Genomic DNA, 20,642 nt, shown 5'->3' with positions numbered 1-20,642 from the left:
GTTATACCCATGGTTCTTAGCTACCCTCTGGGTCCCCCTTGTTTCTTGAAAATACTTGAGCGCAATCACCAAGATTGCAGGGTTTTGCTGTAAACTCAAAATACCTTGTTTCTCGAGGGTGGCCTTCCTAGTGCCACTATAGGTACACCTCTGTATCTTCTTAAAAACTTTTTCCTTTGAGCCTAATTCTTTATCTTCAGGAGATGTCAGACCATGCCCCTTTGTACACTGTAGATCACATTAAACATCTGTGTTCATTACCCTCACTACTATCAGAAACTCCAGATGCCCCTTCAGGTGCTGTTTCCAGTTTGCCTGAACAACTAGAAAAGCTAAGAAAAAGCAGGTCCGTCTCCAATTGATGGTAATAATGCTAACGGATTATCTGAAGTCAGAGGTAATACCAGTTGGCTTGCAGGTGCGGAATGTCCCAGGCATATTCACAGACAACCCTAAGTATACGACAAACTTTAGCTACATTGGCACCACATGCTCCAGACAATGGTTATCACTAGGCATTGATATCGCGACTGAGACACTTAAAGCACTTGAGATAGAAATTATTGATCTCCTAAAACAAATCAACGACTCCGACCCCACACCGGAGTGTAAGAAACTGCTTGAACAAGTTGATAAAGCAGTGGCCGATTTTCACCGCATCGAGCAAAATAAGAAATCTAACAAAATTAAAAAAGATATCAATAATTACAGCGTTGAGAATACTTATCCCTATCTCAACAAAGATTTCTATACTAACAGACCCAACTTCAATCCCCACAATAGACCTTGGGGCCGTTTCAATAAACGGCAAAACATAGTAGGATTCTCTGATACTTCAGAGGACTCATCCGATAATTCGGATCCCGGTGAAGGAGGTAGTAACTCAAGAAGAGGAGGAGGTGCCCAAGGGAATTTTTTATCCAGGGGCCAATCAGGCACCCCCCAGAGAGGGAGAGCAAAAAAGCCTCGGAGATGGTTCAACACTCCAGGGGAGCGGAAGACCCGCAACAACTTTTATCAGTGGTAGCATCCACTGTACAAAACACGGCTGAAATAATACCAATCTTCAATCTTTCAAATCACATTTTGCAACACTCTGAGATAGAACTCCTAAAGAAGGGATTGTCCTTTGTCCCCACAGTTCGCCCAAATTACATGGAACTGCAGACCGAGTTACTCAGATTCTTTAGACTTATTCGGTTGAAGGCATTCTTTCAGCTGCACCCCCCACCAGAGTCTAATCGCAACACACCCTTCAGCCCTCCATCTACATTCCTACCAACGGCGAATATGATCCCGCCAGAGATCATTACTTTTGAGAAATTGGTTCTCAAAGATCTGGAAGCATTGGAAAAGAAAAAATTATTCATCCCGTATAACATCCCCAAAAGTGAGAAAGAGGCAATCAGTACACTCAAATCTAACACTGATGTGATCATCAAAAGTGCGGATAAGGGCGGAGGAATCGTTCTGCAGAATATTGACTCCTACAAGGACGAAATCAACCGCCAATTGAATAACAGGGAACATTACTCAAGACTTGGTCGTAATCCAACTACTGAGATCCAAGCCTTGATTAAAAAACTGACCACAGATGCTCGAGATGAAGGCTACCTCAGCAAGAAGGAATACAATTTCCTTAATGTCAAATGCCCACGCCTCCCAGTAATTTATACCCTCCCAAAAATTCATAAAAACATCGAAAATCCCCCAGGAAGACCCATAGTGTCTGCCTGTGGCTCAATTTTGGAGCCATTGGGTTCCTATGTAGATTTTTTCATTAAAGGCGTTGTGCCATCTACGTGCTGTTATGTTCGCGACAGCATGGAAATGATAAATCTAGTCGAGCATTACCCTTATGACCCCGGCTCTCAAACACTGTGTACCTTGGATGTAGAGTCGCTCTATACCAACATACCACAGGGAGCGGCTCTACTAGTCATTCAGAAAATCTTAGATTCTAGACCTAGACCTCACAGAGTACCGACACTCTTCATACTACAACTACTCGAATTGCGTCTTACAAAAAACTTTTTTGTTTTCGATGGGGTATTCTATCAGCAGATAAAGGGCACCTCGATGGGGGCTATTTTTGCCCCCCACCTGGCAATATTGTTTATGGATGCGCTCGAGACTGGCACAATCCTATCGGATGCAAACCCGTTCCGATCTGGCATTGATATCTGGCGACGCTACATAGATGATATTTTCTTGATTTGGAACTCTGATGCAAAAACTTTAGAATCTTTCTTGCACTGGCTGAATAATAACTGTGAAGACATGCAGTTCACTCTTTCCCATCATGAAACAGGGATACCCTTTTTGGACTTAACAATCTATCATGAGGAAGGCAAACTACTGGCCCGCCTTTACAGGAAACCCACCGAACGTAACACCTTGCTCAGATACGACAGTAACCATCCTAGAGCTCTCAAAGATTCACTCCCATATTCCCAGTTCCTTCGCATTAGACGAAACTGCTCATCAAAACCTGACTATTTCAGAGAGGCAAACATCTTGTCTACAAAACTCAAAGCCCGTGGATACCCAAACAGATTAGTCAGAAACGCTTCTAAAAGAGCATGGTATTGTCCTCGAGAAGTCCTATTAGAACCAAAGACCAGAGAGAGGACAGAGAGAATTGCGTGCGTCACCACTTTTTCTCCTATCTCAAATAAAATCCGCAAAACAATCCTGCAGCACTGGCCAACTCTAAATGCAGGCCAACTAAATCTGGACAAACCATTGTTTGCGTTTAAAAAGAGCAAAAACATAAAAGACCATCTTGTCCGGGCTGCTCTGCCCGCACCACCTCCAAATAACACAATTGAATCCAACTGGGGCTTACCACCGGTAATAGGGCATGTTAAATGCGGACAATGTATCATGTGTGATTTAACACTTGAGGGGCGCACTTTCAGTCACAATAATGTCACAATTGATATGAAAGATTTAACAAATTGCAACAGTTGTAATGTAATTTATGCTGTTTTATGCCCGTGCCCTAAAATGTATGTGGGGCAAACAACACAAAAAGTGAAGACACGCATAAGCCAGCATCGGAGCCGCATAAGATGTGGGACTCCCAATGCCCCTCTGGTGGATCATTTTGCATCTATGAAACACACGGCAGATGATTTGAAATGGACAATCTTGAAATCCGTCAAGCTACCACCGAGAGGTGGTAATCTACAGCAACTCTTGAATCGTGAAGAACTCAAATCAATTATACAATTCAACACCACTCACACAGGACTGAACCGAAGTGAAGACTGGACCACACTTCTGTGAATGAACTATGCCGCAGAAAAGAAACATTACATGTGCCAAACAAAATGAGTCTCTGGAGTTACGATGTTTTTAATATCCACTGAATTTTAATATCAGTCATAATTTGCTCATACAAGCATGTGCTCACCAACACTGTCGATATCGTCACTTTTGCACTCCCCTCCCCATGTCTATCTACTCCTCCCATGATGCCACCCCCAACTTTAGGCAGGTTATCATCATGCAACCCACCCACCCATGTTAACACTCCAAGATGGCGCTCATAACCCCACAAGCCATCATTGAGTAAAACCTCTAACCAGAATACCGTTCTAAGATGGCGCTCTGATTCACCAGCACGTGACCGGAGTGCCAGACTACAAGTAGCATTCCCACACTCCCCACAAGGAACCGGCATCGAGACCGAGTATCCTGTTCATACGCGAGCTCCAATCTGACTTGGTAAGTAGCTCTCAACTGGGCACATGACCAAACCAACCCCCAAATTCCCTACTTAACTATGGTTCCGACACGAGACGCTTAATGAAACATAATTTTATTTTCAGCGTCCCATTCGGACATCGATTGTGAAATGAGTGGACGGCCATTGTGCCCTACTCAAGCAACTCAATATTCTTATCCACTATTTAAGGTAGGCTTAACACACCTATAGTAACAGGTTCATCGACCTGACCCACCTGACGGAGTCACTTATAGCTTCAACGTATTAACTTCAATTATTTCTTTCTAGCCCGCCAAACCAGGCGCAATTGAAAGAACCAGGATACCTTCCCTCCAAATTCCCAATGGATTCTAATAGGATTGTAAAACATAGCAACTTACGGGTATGCACCTTTGTACACTCTCTCCACTTCCCCTGTCCCGATGTCAATTGGGTCCACATTTACTAGTTTTTCATTGTTCCCACAGTCCGGGATACATGAGAATATATCTAGCGCTACCCGCGCGTATGCTTGGATATCCAAAGAACTTCCCACCCGGATGTTCCATTCTGAGACCAGTTCATTTTCCCAACTCCAAACCTCTCAATCAGAGGTATGTCCGGTGTATATTCTCCAGCCATATTGAATCACCGGGATACTGCTCCACAAACATAGATAGATGCACAGTGCTTGGCTCAACCATCAACTCACCGAGGCGTGAGCATTTCCTATCCACACGTCCCGCACGATCCAGTTCAATCACTTTTTCCGCACAATCCTTAGCTTTAATCGCACCAATGTCACTGCGATTCCGAGGTTTACTGTTTATAAAAAGTATATTACGTTCTGTAAACAACCACTGTCACCCCGCACAAATCACACACTGCGATTCCGGATTCTGTTACAAAGATGAAAGACATGCGATGACCGCCCTCCATCATTTTTAATCCTTAAAATTCTTTTACTTTCTTTGTTTTTCCCAACAGGCTTTGTTACATTCAGGCAAATCTAATTTTAAGTCCTGATGATGATCCCAGTTATGTAATTGAGCAATAGGGATCGAAACATCGACACCCATGAGTGGGCATACATACAGTATATTGTAAATGTGATTGTGTATGTTCCACTCCAGGCGACACTGTCACTATCCTTTAATTTACTTACAGTGCCCTGTTTTGCTCCTTTTTCTTGCCTGAAAACACCCCTTTCACTCTGTTCTAATTTTCCTTCTCTTTTAGTACGGCACAGGCTTGTGCCATACTACTTGTGTAAAAACATACTGTAACTATAATTGACATTGTTTCATAAATAAATTCCATGTCCGGCTGGGCAAGGAGACTTTCACGTATGGCAGCCTATTGTGTTCTATACTGTATTGTGATGATTCTAAATAAGCCAGGAACCTCTGTTTCCATAACGTAGTTATACCCATGGTTCTTAGCTACCCTCTGGGTCCCCCTTGTTTCTTGAAAATACTCCAAACACCCACAGCAGTCTGTCAAAGCTTCCTTGCACCAGCAGCCATAGTAAGCAAGCGCCACGAAGCGGGACCAGCGAAGCGGGTCCGGCGAGTTGTAGCGCTTTCAGGGGAGAACGATGCACAGGATAACATTGGTGCTCCAACAGCAACAAGGGTCCAGTCCAAGTAGAGAACAGAAATGTGGTCCCAGGCTGGTAAGGAAATCCGGAGACTTTTTAGCAGTCTTGATGGGGGCGTGGCAATCAGGGAGAGCGGCCCAGGTGTCTCGGGTCTGGTCAGCTGGGGCTCCTGGGAAATGGAGTCCCAGTACCAATCACTCGCAACCCTGACACTCCAAACGCCCACAGCAGTCTTTCAAAGCTTCCTTGCACCAGCAGCCAAAGTAAGCAAGCGCCACAAAGCCGGACCCGCGAAGCGGGTCCGGCGATTTGTAGCGCTTTCAGGGGAAAACGATGCACAGGATAACAGCGGTGCTCCAACAGCAACAAGGGTCCAGTCCAAGTAGAGAACAGAAATGTGGTCCCACGCTGGTAAGAAAATCCGGAGACTTTTTAGCAGTGTTGATGGGGGCGTGGCAATCAGGGAGAGCGGCCCAGGTGGCTCGGGTCTGGTCAGCTGGGGCTCCTGGGAGATGGAGTCCTAGTACCAATCACTCGCAGCCCTGACACTCCAAACACCCACAGCAGTCTTTCAAAGCTTCCTTGCACCAGCAGCCAAAGTAAGCAAGCGCCACGAAGCGGGACCCGCGAAGCAGGTCCGGCGAGTTGTAGCGCTTTCAGGGGAGAACGATGCACAGGATAACAGCGGTGCTCCAACAGCATCAAGGGTCCAGTCCAAGTAGAGAACAGAAATGCACACCCATCTCTTTCACAGTACAGCACAATATCATTTGCATAATCTGGCATTCCCAATGCAGGTGCTCCACAAAGACTGTTTTGCAATTTAGTAAAGGTTTCCATACTTTCATCATCCTAAACAATCAGATCTTTCACATCTTTTCGTGTTAACCTCTGTAGAGGTTTCGTATTCAGTGAGAAACCACTGATCCACTGTCTACAGTATCCCACCCTTTCCAAAAGCATTTGAACTTTTTTCTGAGTTTTGGGTGGGCTCATTTGTTTAATCACACTTATTCTTTCTGGTGTCACCTTTCCGACTCCTTTTTCTATTTTTTGTCTTAGGTACTGAACTTACTGTTTACAAAATTGAAATTTTGCTGGTGACACGTTGTTTCCTCCTTCTGCCAAATGGTTCAGTTAGGCAATTGAATCTGTCAAGCAAGCCTCTCGTATCTTTGATGCCACTAACAGGTCATCAATGTACTGAACCAAAAATGAATTTCCTGGCATGATTAAAGTCTCCAAGCATCTTTTCAGAGTCTGATTAAAAATTGAAGGACTCTCCAACCTTCTGGAACTCGGCACCATGCCAAAACACGTTCTCTGAACTAGAATGCAAACTAATACTGGCTTTCCGGATGTATAGGAATCAAGTAAAATGCTTGAAACAAATCATGCACTGTGTCCAATTCTGCATCGCAGGGAATTTGGTATAAAATCACTGCTGGATTTGGCACTACTGGTCAACAGGGTAGTACAATTGTATTTATTTTTCTTAAATCCTGTACCATTCTGTATTTTCCATTGGGCTTCTTAAGCCCTATAATAGGCAAATTAGAAGCACTGCTCTATACTTCTTTCAAAATTCCTTGTTCAATGTGAGTCAATCACAATAGTGACTCCTGCAATCACTTCCAGACTCATTTTGTACTGAGATGTATTTGGATACATGGCACCCTTTTTCACCGTAATCTGAATCGGATCTACATTTGTCATTAGACCAATTTCTTTTCCTGTAAAATCCCATATATCGGACCTTACTGCACTTTTCAATTCTTCTGGCAAATTCTCAGCTGTGAGAAGTGAAAATAACTCATCCACTTCTGTCCCTTGCTTTGCTAGCATCAACTTAAATACAACATCCTCATCAGGTGTCTGAAAGGCAATACCCTCTGGCGTACAACAGATGGTACAATTCATTTTACACAATAAATCTCTTCTCAAGAGATTTACTGAACTCGAGCCACATACCACCAAACGATGCATGTCTCTGAAACTCCCAATATGAAATTCTATTGGATTTGTGACAGGTGTTCTAATATGCTTATTTGAGACTCCTACAACATGGATAGTTTCTCTGGAGAGTAGAACGGGTATCACCAGTGTCCACTAAGAATGTAGTATCATTACCGTCCACTTTTCCATCAACAAATGGACCTGACTGATCTACCGCCAAAGTTTCACCAAGTACGCACTTTTCCTTCCCCCTAAGGCATTGTCATTGAGATCAGTCTGTATCACTCTCATTGCACTGCAACCAGTATTGCGGAACCATTTGCACATTTTGATTCTTACCAACTTGATTACCTCCTTTAAATCCAGTGTTCGCACTGTACCTCTGCACTTGAGCATTCACCTTATTTGGCAAACGAGTTTGTGACATCTGTAACTGTGGAGCAACTACCTGCTGCTGCTGTTGAATCATAACGACCTCATTCTGCATCTGTGGATTTAAATTTTGATTTACCCCATTATTTTTTGGAGCAGATCTACACTTGTTCTTCCAATGTCCATATTTTCTGCACGCATGATGAGGAAATTTCTTCTTAGCCACCACTTTACTCCTTTTACCTCTACCTTTACCTCCTCTGGGTACCTGTCCTCTAAATCCTTTAATAAAAACTTTGAAACATTTACAAACCGCTACCTGTTTGTACCACTCAACTGGTTTCTCCCTTAACCTAGTAAAATCATTTGTGAAGGATAATATATCCTGTCTCGCCCACGGAACGTGAACATATATCCACCACCTGCAACTTCTCTCATCAGACACTTGCTTTTAACTTGTTCTGTCTCTCGCAACGGAAACAAAGACGCTCCTTTACCAGCTGCCTCTTCTTTCTTTTTCATCCATCTACCTTTCCACCATTCTAGCTCACCCAATTTCTTCAAAATATTCATCAACTCCTTTATCTGCAGCCTTTTTCCAGACTCATTCACACTCTCTAAATCCTTTTCAGTAAAGGCCAATCTGTATGATTTCTGCAACACCGTCAACTTCTCTATGTCTATTTCTCATGAAGATTTCTCGCTCTCCAAGTAATACTTTTACACAACAACAACTGCTCTTCATCTCGGTTTGTCCCTAATCTGTCTGAACTTATTGTACCAATATTCATCTCTTTCAAATCTACTCTCAATTGGCTCACATTTATACTCTGTGGTTGCGGTTCTTCCCTTACCATTTCCTTTATCCAATCATTTAAATCCTCTGGTGAAGGACCTGCTGAACACCCTGTCATTGGAGTGGCACCCGGCCCATTTCTCCTTGGGTCTATTTGTATACTTCTCTTAGAGGTTTCTGTTATCATCTCACAAACAGGAAGATCCAACAATGTAGTATTCGTGTCAGCCTGTCCATCCTCATTTGCTACCATCACCATTCCACTCCTGACACTACTTCTCGGAACTGCCAACATATGTATTTTTGATATATTCTGTTTTTCTCCATACAATGGAACTACGGGACCAATTATTACTGGTAACATCAATGCTTCAGCATTCAGAGTTAACTGATATATTTTCTGGACCTGCTCTATTCTTGCCTTATTCAACAAGTTAATTTCATTTTCTTGTACTACTCTAGTTATTTCCGTGACTTTCGGAGTTAATAGGGTTCCCATTCATGGTTCACTTGGAGTCACCTCCCCTGAATTTTCTTCATATGGCGGAGGTCTTTTGGTCATAATATGCTCTAATAACTCATCATCAGAATCGTTCGGACCATATCTTAAACTCGAAGTCTCTATATTTTTATTTTTCCCTTTACATTTGCCTCCTGTATGGTCTTCTGCAACTAAGACTGGATAAAACCTTCCGTTATCACAGCTTTTCTCCATATTTTCATCTTATCTTCCCTTCTCTCAAAAGGATATCCAAACATCATATTTCTGTATCTTCTGTTACCTCTAAATTTCTCTCTTTCAAATGCCTCAAATGCTTCACACTGTGTAGGTCTGGGATTTGGCTCCAGTGAATTCATTTGATCTCTCAAATTCTGCATATCCTTACATTAAATGAACCATGCAGTGGGAAAGCTATACCACCATCATCCTTTGTGTATTCCACTCAATTCTCTAACCAAGCACACGTATGGTATCCTCCCTCCAACATCATAATGGGAGCAGGCATTCTTGAAGGTGGAATAGGAATTCCCTCTCTAGTCACTATTGGTTTATCCTTTTTAAAGAAATTCTATATTTTTGTAAGCAACTTCTTTTTCTGACTGTTTAGGCTAATGTTTCTCAGCAAGACAAACAAGGAAATCTTTCTAAAATTGTACTTATTCTATTTTTCAGTTCTCGTCCTATACCAGCTCGACTTACACCAATCGTCCAATCAGAGCTCCACTACGTAAGCTATGTCTTAACCAATTACAAATGCAGTTCACGTAAGTCGACCAATCACAGCTCCCAAAACGCCCTCTGTCTGACCAATGCCAGCGCAGCTTTTTCTGACGTCAGTATTACTCCTTCTAGTACTGACCCCCCCTTTACAAAACAATACAGCAATATTTTTCTAAGTTTTCTTTAATCAAAATTCTTGTTAGTAACAACACAAAACAATGCTACCTTGTCTGCCCCACTAAATAAAGAGATAGTCTTCACCTTTTCAAAAAGAATTCCTTCACTTCAAGTAGGAATAACGGCCAGCGCTATTTTACCTTTCAAACAAGCTATAGGTGGACTATGACTCCTCTAGGAATAAGGCCAAAGTTTCACAAGAGGACTTTATTTAAAGAGGTTTTGTTACTCCCCTGGGGATAAGGCCAGAGTTTCGGAAGTGGACGCTTCGCTATTTCAGACACTCTACTTATATACAAAATTGTTCCTAAATATAACACCTACAACCTTCCGCTGTACAGTATTACCAAAGTAATCAATAATTAAGCTGTCATCTGCTACCAGAAAACTGATCCAGTGTGACACCTAATCAGGGATCAATACTCAAGAACATCATGCATAAATGATCAATACACATTCACCTAAATCCCTGTTGCACTTAGGGTCAAGTTTTAATGTTTAATGACGTCAAAATGTATTTCTTTCACAGGTTCGTATTTAACATTACAAAATACATAAGTAAACCTGTATATCAACTCTCTTTCCTCTGGTCGGTGGACCAATTGGTTGAGTTGTTGATGGTAATAATAGTATTATCTATCTATATTTCTAGATAGCTAAATAACTGCAGACTCTCGGTATGATTAATAACGTTTATCTTAAATAAATGTGAATAATTGTATTGTATTAAACACTTGTAAAGCGCACTGTCGCCCAAAGGGTATAATAATTAATGCTCATTGCATACAGGTTACAAATGCAAACAAAGAATCTCTCAAGAGGGAGAGAAAAACATCAGCAAATGCAAACAGTGTCATACTCATCATCAATGGAACGATATTCATATGAATGAGTGGATAGATGAAGAGACATAAGTTTCAGCGCATAATGTGAAACCATATACATATGACAGAGGGGATAGATGAAAAGACATACGTTAAAGAGACAAAGATACATTTACAAATGATTATGCAAATTTCGAGTCAGAAGGAAAGTACTAACCCAGAGATCTGTGAAATATTACCCCCCCCCCCGGCTAAGGGGGTAGTGGGGGTCCCCCGAATTAGAGTCAGGGAACAAAGATTTCAGGACTCAGGAACGGGACAGGAACAGCTAGGCCTCTCTGCAAACTGACAGACAGCGATGCATCACCCCTTTCTCTCCTCTCCTCTTGATCTCTTCACTCTCCAAATGATACTCTTCTCTCTCCTACTGACGCTCTAACCACACACCCAAAGGCACCCCAGTTATACCCTAAAACCTACATGGCCAACCCACATTAGTTGACACAATGCATAAAATTCGGCTTCTTATTGGATGAGCCGGGAGGTGGTCTGTCATACCATCATGATTTCAATCTTTTTTTTCATATTTGTTTACTCCCTACTCCCCTTATATTAAAATGTATGCATATTCCCCTATTTTGCCCATTATTGTTTGGTGATTTGTATTAATTTCTGATCTCCTATACTGTTCTACAACTCGTGGATTCTCTAGTCAAAACTGACATATTGCATTATTTTAATTTTGTCAGCATATCCTTCTGTTGCCCTCTTTCTTACCCACTTTCTGCTCATCCCTGACTATACCACTTCTCTGGCTTCGACCTCCCTCTCTCCCCCTATCTAGGACTTATTTGCAAAACTTTTCAAGGTTTCTTGTTTAGGGTATCTATCTATCACTGCAACTTAGCTCCCCTCTCAGGCTTCTGAATTGACTCATAATGCCTCCCCGCAACCAATCCCCATCCCTCAGGACTCCCCATCACTAGATATGGTCCTGCCTCATGGTCCATTCTTTACCCTCCTAATCTTTCAAAGAATGCAAAAAAAAACGTTAAACATAAATTACTTGTACGCTATCACGAAACGTTATTTGTCGACAACTACTCCAGCTTCACATCCTTAATTAAAACTAATTACATCTTCTACTCCAAACGCCACTCCAAATGTAAAAGCGCCTTCCTACATTACCTCCTCATCACTAAATCCTGTAAAATCCCCTATGGTTTAAAACTGTCTTCCTACCAACCCTTCCCCTGCATTTCCCAGTGAAATTGACATCTCCATCTTCAAATGCAGCAACATCCTCATACAAGCTTCCGAAAATCACCTCTCCATCTTTCGAACAGCATTTCAACACCTTGTCCTACCAACTTTACGAACCACCTCTTTCACCTCTTCCACCGATCAGCAAGACTCCCTTTTGTCCTCCCCGGGGCCTTCCCCCCAGTTAGGCCAACGGATAACATTGTCTCCCAACCACAACCTCCCTCTTTCTCTCCCTCTCCTGTGATCTTCCCTCCCCCCAACTTCCTCACAGCTTCAACTGTCCCCCTTACTCACTCTCACCCTAATGACACTCCCTCACTCCCCCTTAATCCCTTCACTTTCCTCTCCTCTTTGTCATCCTCTACCTTCCCTCCCCCAGCTATGCCTCCTGATTTTGATGTCTCCCAACCCATGCCTCTCACCTCTTCCTCTCACCTTACATCCACACCAACAACCCTTCCTCCTGACTACTCTTCAGCTGCTGACACATCTCCCCTACTCACCCTCTCCCCAATGACATCTCCTCATCTACCTCCAACCCCTCAACTGTCTTCTCCACTCCCCCCTCCCTTTGCCCTCTTACCAAGCTGCTCCCCCTACTCTCTCTCTTCCTACCTCCTTTGCTTTTCAGAACACATATAATGATTCTAGGAATGCCCTGTTTTACCCCATCATCATCCCTCCTACCATCTTCCTGAGCATTCCCCTCTCCCCCTGGCCTCCCACCCCTCCCTCCTTCCAGACAGCCCACCTCAACTATCCCAAAACACCCCCTTTGCCCTATCATCCTCTCTCCCTCCTCCCCTTTCGCCCCTTAACCCAGATTCCATCTAACATTGAAAACACTCTCTCTACCCTGTCATCGGAACTCACTGGTCTTAGAAAAGACCTCAACTCCCTCTCCTTGTTGATCCTCCCTAACCATACAAATTCTCTTGGTCCTGGTTTACAAAACACCCCTAATCCTCAGCATAGGAACACCTCCCCCAGCTGCAATTGTACTCATAGACCCCCTACTGCCTTGAGACATCTCTCCCCCTCTAACCCCCCTGGCCTATGTAACCACTTCCTCCCCAACTCAACTTGCACCTACCCTCCAGCCCCCCTCTAAACCATTCCTTTGATCCTGGGGAGGGGCAAAATTCCATCCTCCCCTTCCTCACCCAGACCTCCTCCACAACAAACTGCTATTCTACCTTGCTCCCCTCCCAAAATCAACCCTCAGCCCCTTACCTGCATGCTGGTCAACTGCCGATCGGCCGTCCAGCATAGTACAAAAATAGCAGAAACCATCCTTAGTGAATCCATTGACATCGCCTTCCTCACTGAAACTTGGCTCAATGACCACTATGCTTTCATGCTCGACTTGCTCGGCTCCCCTGGTACTCCATCCTCGGAAAAAACAGGCTCAACAGAATAGGAGGTGGCCTAGCCATTATCTTCAAAAAACAAACTTCCACTCTCTATAGTTAAAAATTCTGATCATGACACCCTTGAATATCTGGGAGCGGAACTTAAAACCCCAGGGTTCTCTCCCAATTCGTCTGCATAACATTTACCACCTCCCTTGCGACACACTTCCCTTCGCAGTGGAACTCTCTGACCTCCTCACCCAATCCTCTCTCTCCAACACAAATAATCTCTTTCTTAGTGACTTCAACCTCCATAGTAATGATACCAAGGACACCACAGTTAACCTCCTCTCCAATCCGGCCACGGTCCCTGATAACTGGAAACTGGCAGTAATTGCTCCACTGCTGAAAAAAGACACCTTGGACCCTTTATGTCCGACCAACTAAAGGCCTATTTCACTCTTGCCTTTCTCAATAAAAATCTTAGAGAAATTGGTCACTAGAGCCCTGTCCAGCTATCTTGAATCCAATGACCTTCTGGACGTGGCCCAATTCGGGTTTAGGCCGGCCCACGGCACGGAGTCTGCTTTGGTGGCCGTGTTGGACGACCTGCGTTCGCGTGTCGACATGGAGCAGCGTTTTTGGTGTTGCTTGACATGTCGGCCGCGTTCGACACGGTGGACCATGCGGTTCTACTAAGCAGGCTCCAGGTGTCCGGGGTAGCTGGCACAGCCTTAGGCTGGATGGCATCTTACCTCTGTAACAGGCGACAATCTGTGGCTTTGCCGCCGTTTAGTTCGGCGGTGAGAGAGGTAAAACAGGGAGTGCCGCAGGGCTCTGCAATCTGCCCGATTCTCTTCAACTTTTACTTTCGCCCTCTAATAAGTCTGATTAAGTCATTCTGCATGTCTGTCATCAACTATGCCGATGACACTCAGCTTATTTTTTCCATCGAGGGCAGGAATGCGGTCCCCCTGGAATCCTTTCACCAGTGCATGTCAGCAGCTGCGGATTGGTTGCGCCAGAACTCATTACAGTTCAATGGGGCAAAAACCGAAGTTCTCTACTGCTCGGTAGACCGTACGCCTCGCCCTCTGCCGGAGGGACTTTGGCCATCCTCTACCTTAGACACTATCGCAGCGGCAGACTCAGTCCGTAACCTAGGTGTCCTGCTCAGGCCTAGCCTCCAGCTGGACGCCTTTGTCAACAAAACCACGGCAACCTGTATGCTGCTGCTGCGCATGTTGCGGAAGATTTTGCCACTTCTTCCTCATTCAGCGAGGACGGAAGCAGTGCGGAGTATCATCATCAGTAGGTTAGACTACTGCAACGCACTGCTTTTGGGGGCCCCCGGCACTCTAATTATGAAGCTACAGCGGGGACAGAATATGACAGCTAAACTGGCGCTTTCGCGGCCATGGTCTGCCTCGTCTTCCCTCGCCCTTTCAGACCTACACTGGTTACCGGTGCAAAAACGGATCTGTTTTAAATCAGCTTGCTTGGTCTTCAGAGCCTTGCATGGGCTCAGTCCTGTAGTACTGCAAGGTCTTTTTTCTTGGTACTCTACTGCCAGACTTTTGAGATCCTCCTCGGCCTTTTTGGTGACTGTTCCTAAGATAAGAAGGCCGCCAAGCTTTGGAACTCTCTACCTCTGGCCCTAAGGTGCAAGCAGGATCTCATGTCCTTTAGAAAGGACCTCAAAACTTATCTTTTTCCGAAGGCAGTGTAATTGACATCGGTAGGAATGCTCTGTGGTCAAAGCGCCAGGATGCCCTTTGGGTGACAGCTGCGCTATATAAGTTTGCCTACATACATACATACATCTTCTTGAAATCAATGACCTTAAACAACTATGCCACTTCCCAACTCACACTGAAGGTGCCACTCTTGATGCTATCATCTCCAACAACGAACTGGCCACCTTACCCAACATCATCTCCATTGATTGGTCTGACTACCACCTCATTATCTTCATGATCTCTACCATGGCCTCTCCCCCCTCCTCAAGACCCATCAAACATAAGAAATTGACCAGAAACTTCCATCATATCCCCCGATGATCTGGAAACTAAGCTTCAAGCTCAACTGCTACTTAATCCTCCCTCCCAAAATGCTAAGGACTTCACTAACTAAATCAGTTAAAGCGGTCCTTGACCAAATTGCCCTACCCAAGCTAAAAACTATATGAAATATCCCTTCCAAATCCTGGTTTAACCCAGACCTTAACAACGAAAGGCGCTCCCTTAGAATGACGGAAAGAACATTGAGGCAACACCCTTCCCCCTCCGATCTTGCCCTACTCAGATCGGCTAGGCCGACCTACGAGAAACACATTCTTAATGAAAAGTCTTCCTTCTTCCGCGCACAACTTGACAGGGCCAAAGATAGACCCAGAGAACTGTTCAACCTAGTCAAAGCCCAAACGTCTTCTGCCCCCCAAAGCGTAAGGCCTCTTTTGAGGAATGCGAAGATATCGTGAACTTTTTCACTGAAAAAAATTCCCAAAATTGATCAATCCTTCCACCTAACTCCTCCCTCTATCCTCCTTTCCCATGCCTCTGGACTCTTCCCCCTCCGTCACCGTACCCACTGTCCCCTCTCATCTCCCTCTTGACACCCTCCCTCCTGAACTCAAAACCAACAAACCCCAGCAAAAAAACAACGCCTCCTGGCACAATTTCCTCCCAGTCTCGGAACTCGAAGTCTATGACATCATCACCAAGCTTAAACGATCCTTCCACACCAAAGACATCCTTCCTTCTTATCTAATCAAAGATCTTAAACATATCATTACCACTTTCTGGACCACTGTTATCAATTCCTCTTTTGCCACATCCCTCCAGCTCGGACAAATCACCCCCATTCCCAAAAACCCAAATGCCGACCCAAACGACCCAAACAATCTCCGCCCAATCTCGCATCTCCCTCTCCCCTCTAAAGCCCTTGAAAAATGCACCTGCTCCAACTGGATAACCACATCAACTCATTCAATCTTTTGGACGGACAAGGGCGAATCTTACCTACTCATCTTCCTCGACCTCTCTGCTGCCTTTGATACAGTCAACCACTCTACCCTACTTAACACTCTCAAAGTTCGCATTGGCCTCAACGGGCTTGTCCTATAAGGGTTCACCTCCTTTTTCAAACATAGAACCCAGTAAACTAAAAACTTGGACTGCCTTTCTATCCCCACTCCTGTCTTCCTTGGTGTTCCCCAGGGCTCTGTTCTCTCTCTCTCTCTCTCTTCAACCTCTTCATGGAACCGCTCAATCTCATTCTTCATAACAGCAGGAATCAAATAATACCTCTATGCCGATGACACACAACTTCATATAAGATCAAATCCTGTTCTGATGTTCTTCACCTCAACAACACTCTGACTAAGATCCAATCTTGGTTCCACCATAACCATCTCAAACTCAACCCTAAAAAAAACGAAATCATTCTCTTCTCTCTGAAAAACAACCCGCTTCCAATTCAAGACTGGATCCAAAACCTGAATGCACTCAACTGCTCTCCCACGTTATCCAACTCAGTTAAATCTTAAGGTTCAGCATTGACAACACCCTGACACTTATCCCACACATAAAAAACACGGCCAAAAGAGCTCACTTCTCTCTCCGCCATCTCAAGAAAATCAAACCATTCATTCCTGCTGATGACTTCAAATCTGTAGTCCAAGCTCTAGTCCTGTCTAAAATTGACTATGGGAACGCTATCCTCTTTGGAACGCCTAAAGTCTCAAACCTGTGCTTAACCTAGCTGCCAGGCTAACCTCCGACTGCAAATGCTTTGACCACATCTTCCTTACCCTCAAAGCTCTCAATTGGCTACCCATAGAAGGCAGATCCTCCTACAAGATTGCATGCATTACGCATAAAGCCCTGCATCACAACTCCCTTCCTTACCTCTCCGGCAAACTCCACAAAGCGGGCTGTTCCCGACCTACTAGAAGTACCAAAGCCCTCGTTCTTATCCCCCACTGTTAAATAAGAAATGCACACAAGCTCGCTCTTTCTCAGGTAGCGCGCCTAGCATCTGGAATAACCTCCCGAAAGACCTGCGTTGCAACCCCTCCTAGCTCAACTTCAAAAAGGACCTCAAACTGCACCTCCTCAACAACTATTGGGGACCTTAATTCCTCTGCTTCTCCATTATCACTTTCCCAGTTTCCCCTTTCAGATGCTCCCCTTCTACCCCTTGTCTAACTACCCATTCCCTCTCTCTCCCTCTATCCCTCCCTCCCAACATCTCTCCACAATTTCCCCCTACCTACCCTCCCCTCCCTGACCTTCTCCCTTACTCTTTCTCCTGCCTCATTTACTTCTTACCCTTCCCTTTTCTGTTCTCCTCCTCCCTATAAAAACTATTTTATGAATGAACAAGTTTACACATCATATGCAAGTTTTTATTCCTAGTTTTAATCTTTATGTTGACTAAAATGGTTTCTGTTCTGATATTGCTCTGAACTCATATATTCTTGTGCCTCTTCAAACTCCTATAAAGCGCTCTGATACCTCTGGGTCTAGCCAGCACTATATAAAACCTGATAAATAAATGAATAAAATAAAATAAAAATGATTTCATTCAAAATCTCTATAGTCTTTTATTTTTACATAATTACTCATGACATAACTTTTGACTTGTTCATTCAATTTAATACATGTAACTTTTTCATTATTTCTCACGTGTCTCTGAGCTATGTCCGCAGAAAAAGTCTTGGGTCCCAAGGCCTGTCTCATCTTTTGGCAGACAAACAATCTTCTCTGTAGCTGAACAACCTTGACTTTCAGGGATTTCTGCATAGCTCAGCTTTTCTGTCTATTTGTCGGGTTATTCATGCTAGGAAATTTCAGGCCCATTCGGCTCACTTTGACATATAAACATAAGCATTCATTAATTACATAGAAATGTACTTTTCACTTTTTACCACCCATCTTTGCACTATCCCATGTCAGTATTTTTCCTAGCAAAACTTTAAGCAAAAGCGGCATTATTATTTTCTAAAGCAACATGCAAAAAGCGAAATGCTGCCTAGTCATGCACGATTTCTTGTTTCTTTCAAATCGCAATGTAAAATGCGGCTTAGTTCTTTCATGCATTAGTTCACCTTAAAGCACACATGCGCAAAGCGGTTTCCAGGTGTATTTCATGTTATTTGGATGTTAGTTTCCACTGCACACTGTTAGTATGTATTGCGGGGGTGTCAATCTGAGCAGGTTTATTTTAGCAAAAACCCTGCTCCATCACTACGTACCAACTCCATCCATTAATCCAGGGAAACTCAGAGTTAAATGATTTTGCTTGAGACAGTGCAAAAGCTTTATTACGTATACATGGATGCAGAAGTATTAGAGTATCAAAAACAAAAAAATAAAAACAAAAATGTCATATATTAATTGGACTTCTGGATACTCAATAGTTGCTCCTATCATTTTTTTCCAACAAACTTTAAATACTCACACATATCAACACAGTCAAAACGCTCAGCCTCCCTTGCGTCACAGTCCTATCCAGTCAATTGTGAAATAAACATATGTAAAATATATACACGGACTTTATCACCTCTTAAAAAGCAGATAGGCTCATTTATGAGGTTTTGGCTTAGGGCAGTGCTGCAAGAAATCTTACTGCACTGCCCTACATCAAAACAAAAGGGCAGGGATGGCCAGTATCTAAGAGATATGGTGCATTCCTGTCCTTTCCCCAGTGCCTGTGCACAATGGGCTGCCATATGCCAATGCAGACACCCTTGCAGTATGGAAGGCACACATTCTTGCACAAAATCAATCAATTTAGGCGATTCACTCTTTCTACGTGTCCTGCAAAATGCAGCACTCATAGACAAAACTAGGAGAAAAGAAAACATTTGTAATCATTGAGCCAACCTAATGCCACCCCTGGGGTGGCGTTAGATTCCTAGGCATTTCCAGGTTTACGATTTCTCCTAGACCTTGGAATGTTTCAGATTCCATGATTGTTGCTTAGGAACACCCACAGCAACACCCATGGAATGCCCCTTTTACACAGTGTTCTGCGTGAAAGGGGCACATATTTAGAAGGCCATGAAAAGCCACGTAAAGTGGCTTTACGTTGCACTGTAAATAGGCTGAGCTACAGTGCGCTGCAGGAACATCAAAAAAGTGCCATTCTAGCATTGCAAATGTGCCAGATATGTTTACGGGCAGGCCTGGTATGCTATTAAATACTTTTAAATATAGCCTCAAACGTTGATCACAGGTAATATCCCATTTGAGGGGATTTTATTTGTAACTGCACTATATTGGTTTCACATTTCAGGCAGTTTTACCCAAGTACACTGCAACTTCTAATTGCCATTCTTGGGTTAATATATTGTAAATTATTATTTGTGATTTTTCATAAAACCCTTAGAGTATAGTAAGTAGAACGGTGTCATGTTCATTGTCTGTCATGAATAATGATGCACTACTGAAAATAGAGACCACTGCAGTTTCTTCTATTTTTCGTTTCAAATTATGTATATCAACATAACACGCAGCCCAATATATTTAATTGTTTGCATTTCTTATAAAATTGTCATCAGTTGTGTCCTCACTAATAAAATATTTCTGAAAAGTATTGATATTTTGATTGCGGTTCATAATGCGCCATCCAGGGAAGAGTTCAGCAGCAAAGACAGCAGAAGGCATCCTTTCCATTATATCACAGCGCGGCTAGTGGGGCATGAAGCTCTGATGGCAACTTCCGTACAGCGTCCTCGCAGTGACCTTAATACTCACCCAAAGGGACCATCCTTCCCGCAGCTGAGTGATAATTCAATTTTTGTGCTAGCCGAATGTAAAATCACTCTCGAATACAGATGGATAACTGTGCTAAACTGTGTGGAAATAAATACCTGGTGTTGTGCAGGTTTGTTCATTTGGAACATATTATTTCTCTCCTTGGAACTTCAAGTCAGAACTAACTTGTGGTCTCAGAAGAGAAAGTCATTGTGTCACCATGCTGTTGGTAATTCAGTGGCAGGTTTCCAGTGCGTGCTTTTTCGAGGCAGAGGTTGAACACCATTGCACCATGAGTATATATGTCTAATAGGGCAGGGGAATAGTGATGTGACAGTGAGTAAAGTAAATGTCAACATGTCAGATAAGATATATATGTAATGTTTCTTCTATATCCAAGCCTCGGCACCCACACATCTCCGCCACATAAGTAACTTGGAGGCTGATAACATGTGTGCATGTGTGTGGTGTGTGTGTATGTTTGCGTGTGTGTATATAATATATACATATAAATTCACTGAAAATACAAAGGTTACAGGGACGTTATAGTTAGACTCAAATTTCATTTGTACAAAACTAGTGAAATTCAGCAGTTATAGTTAGG

The sequence above is a fragment of the Lissotriton vulgaris genome, chromosome 8, assembly GCF_964263255.1.
Source record: "Lissotriton vulgaris chromosome 8, aLisVul1.2, whole genome shotgun sequence".
In the NCBI taxonomy this organism is placed as follows: domain Eukaryota; kingdom Metazoa; phylum Chordata; class Amphibia; order Caudata; family Salamandridae; genus Lissotriton; species Lissotriton vulgaris.
This window is presented reverse-complemented; position numbering follows the sequence as displayed.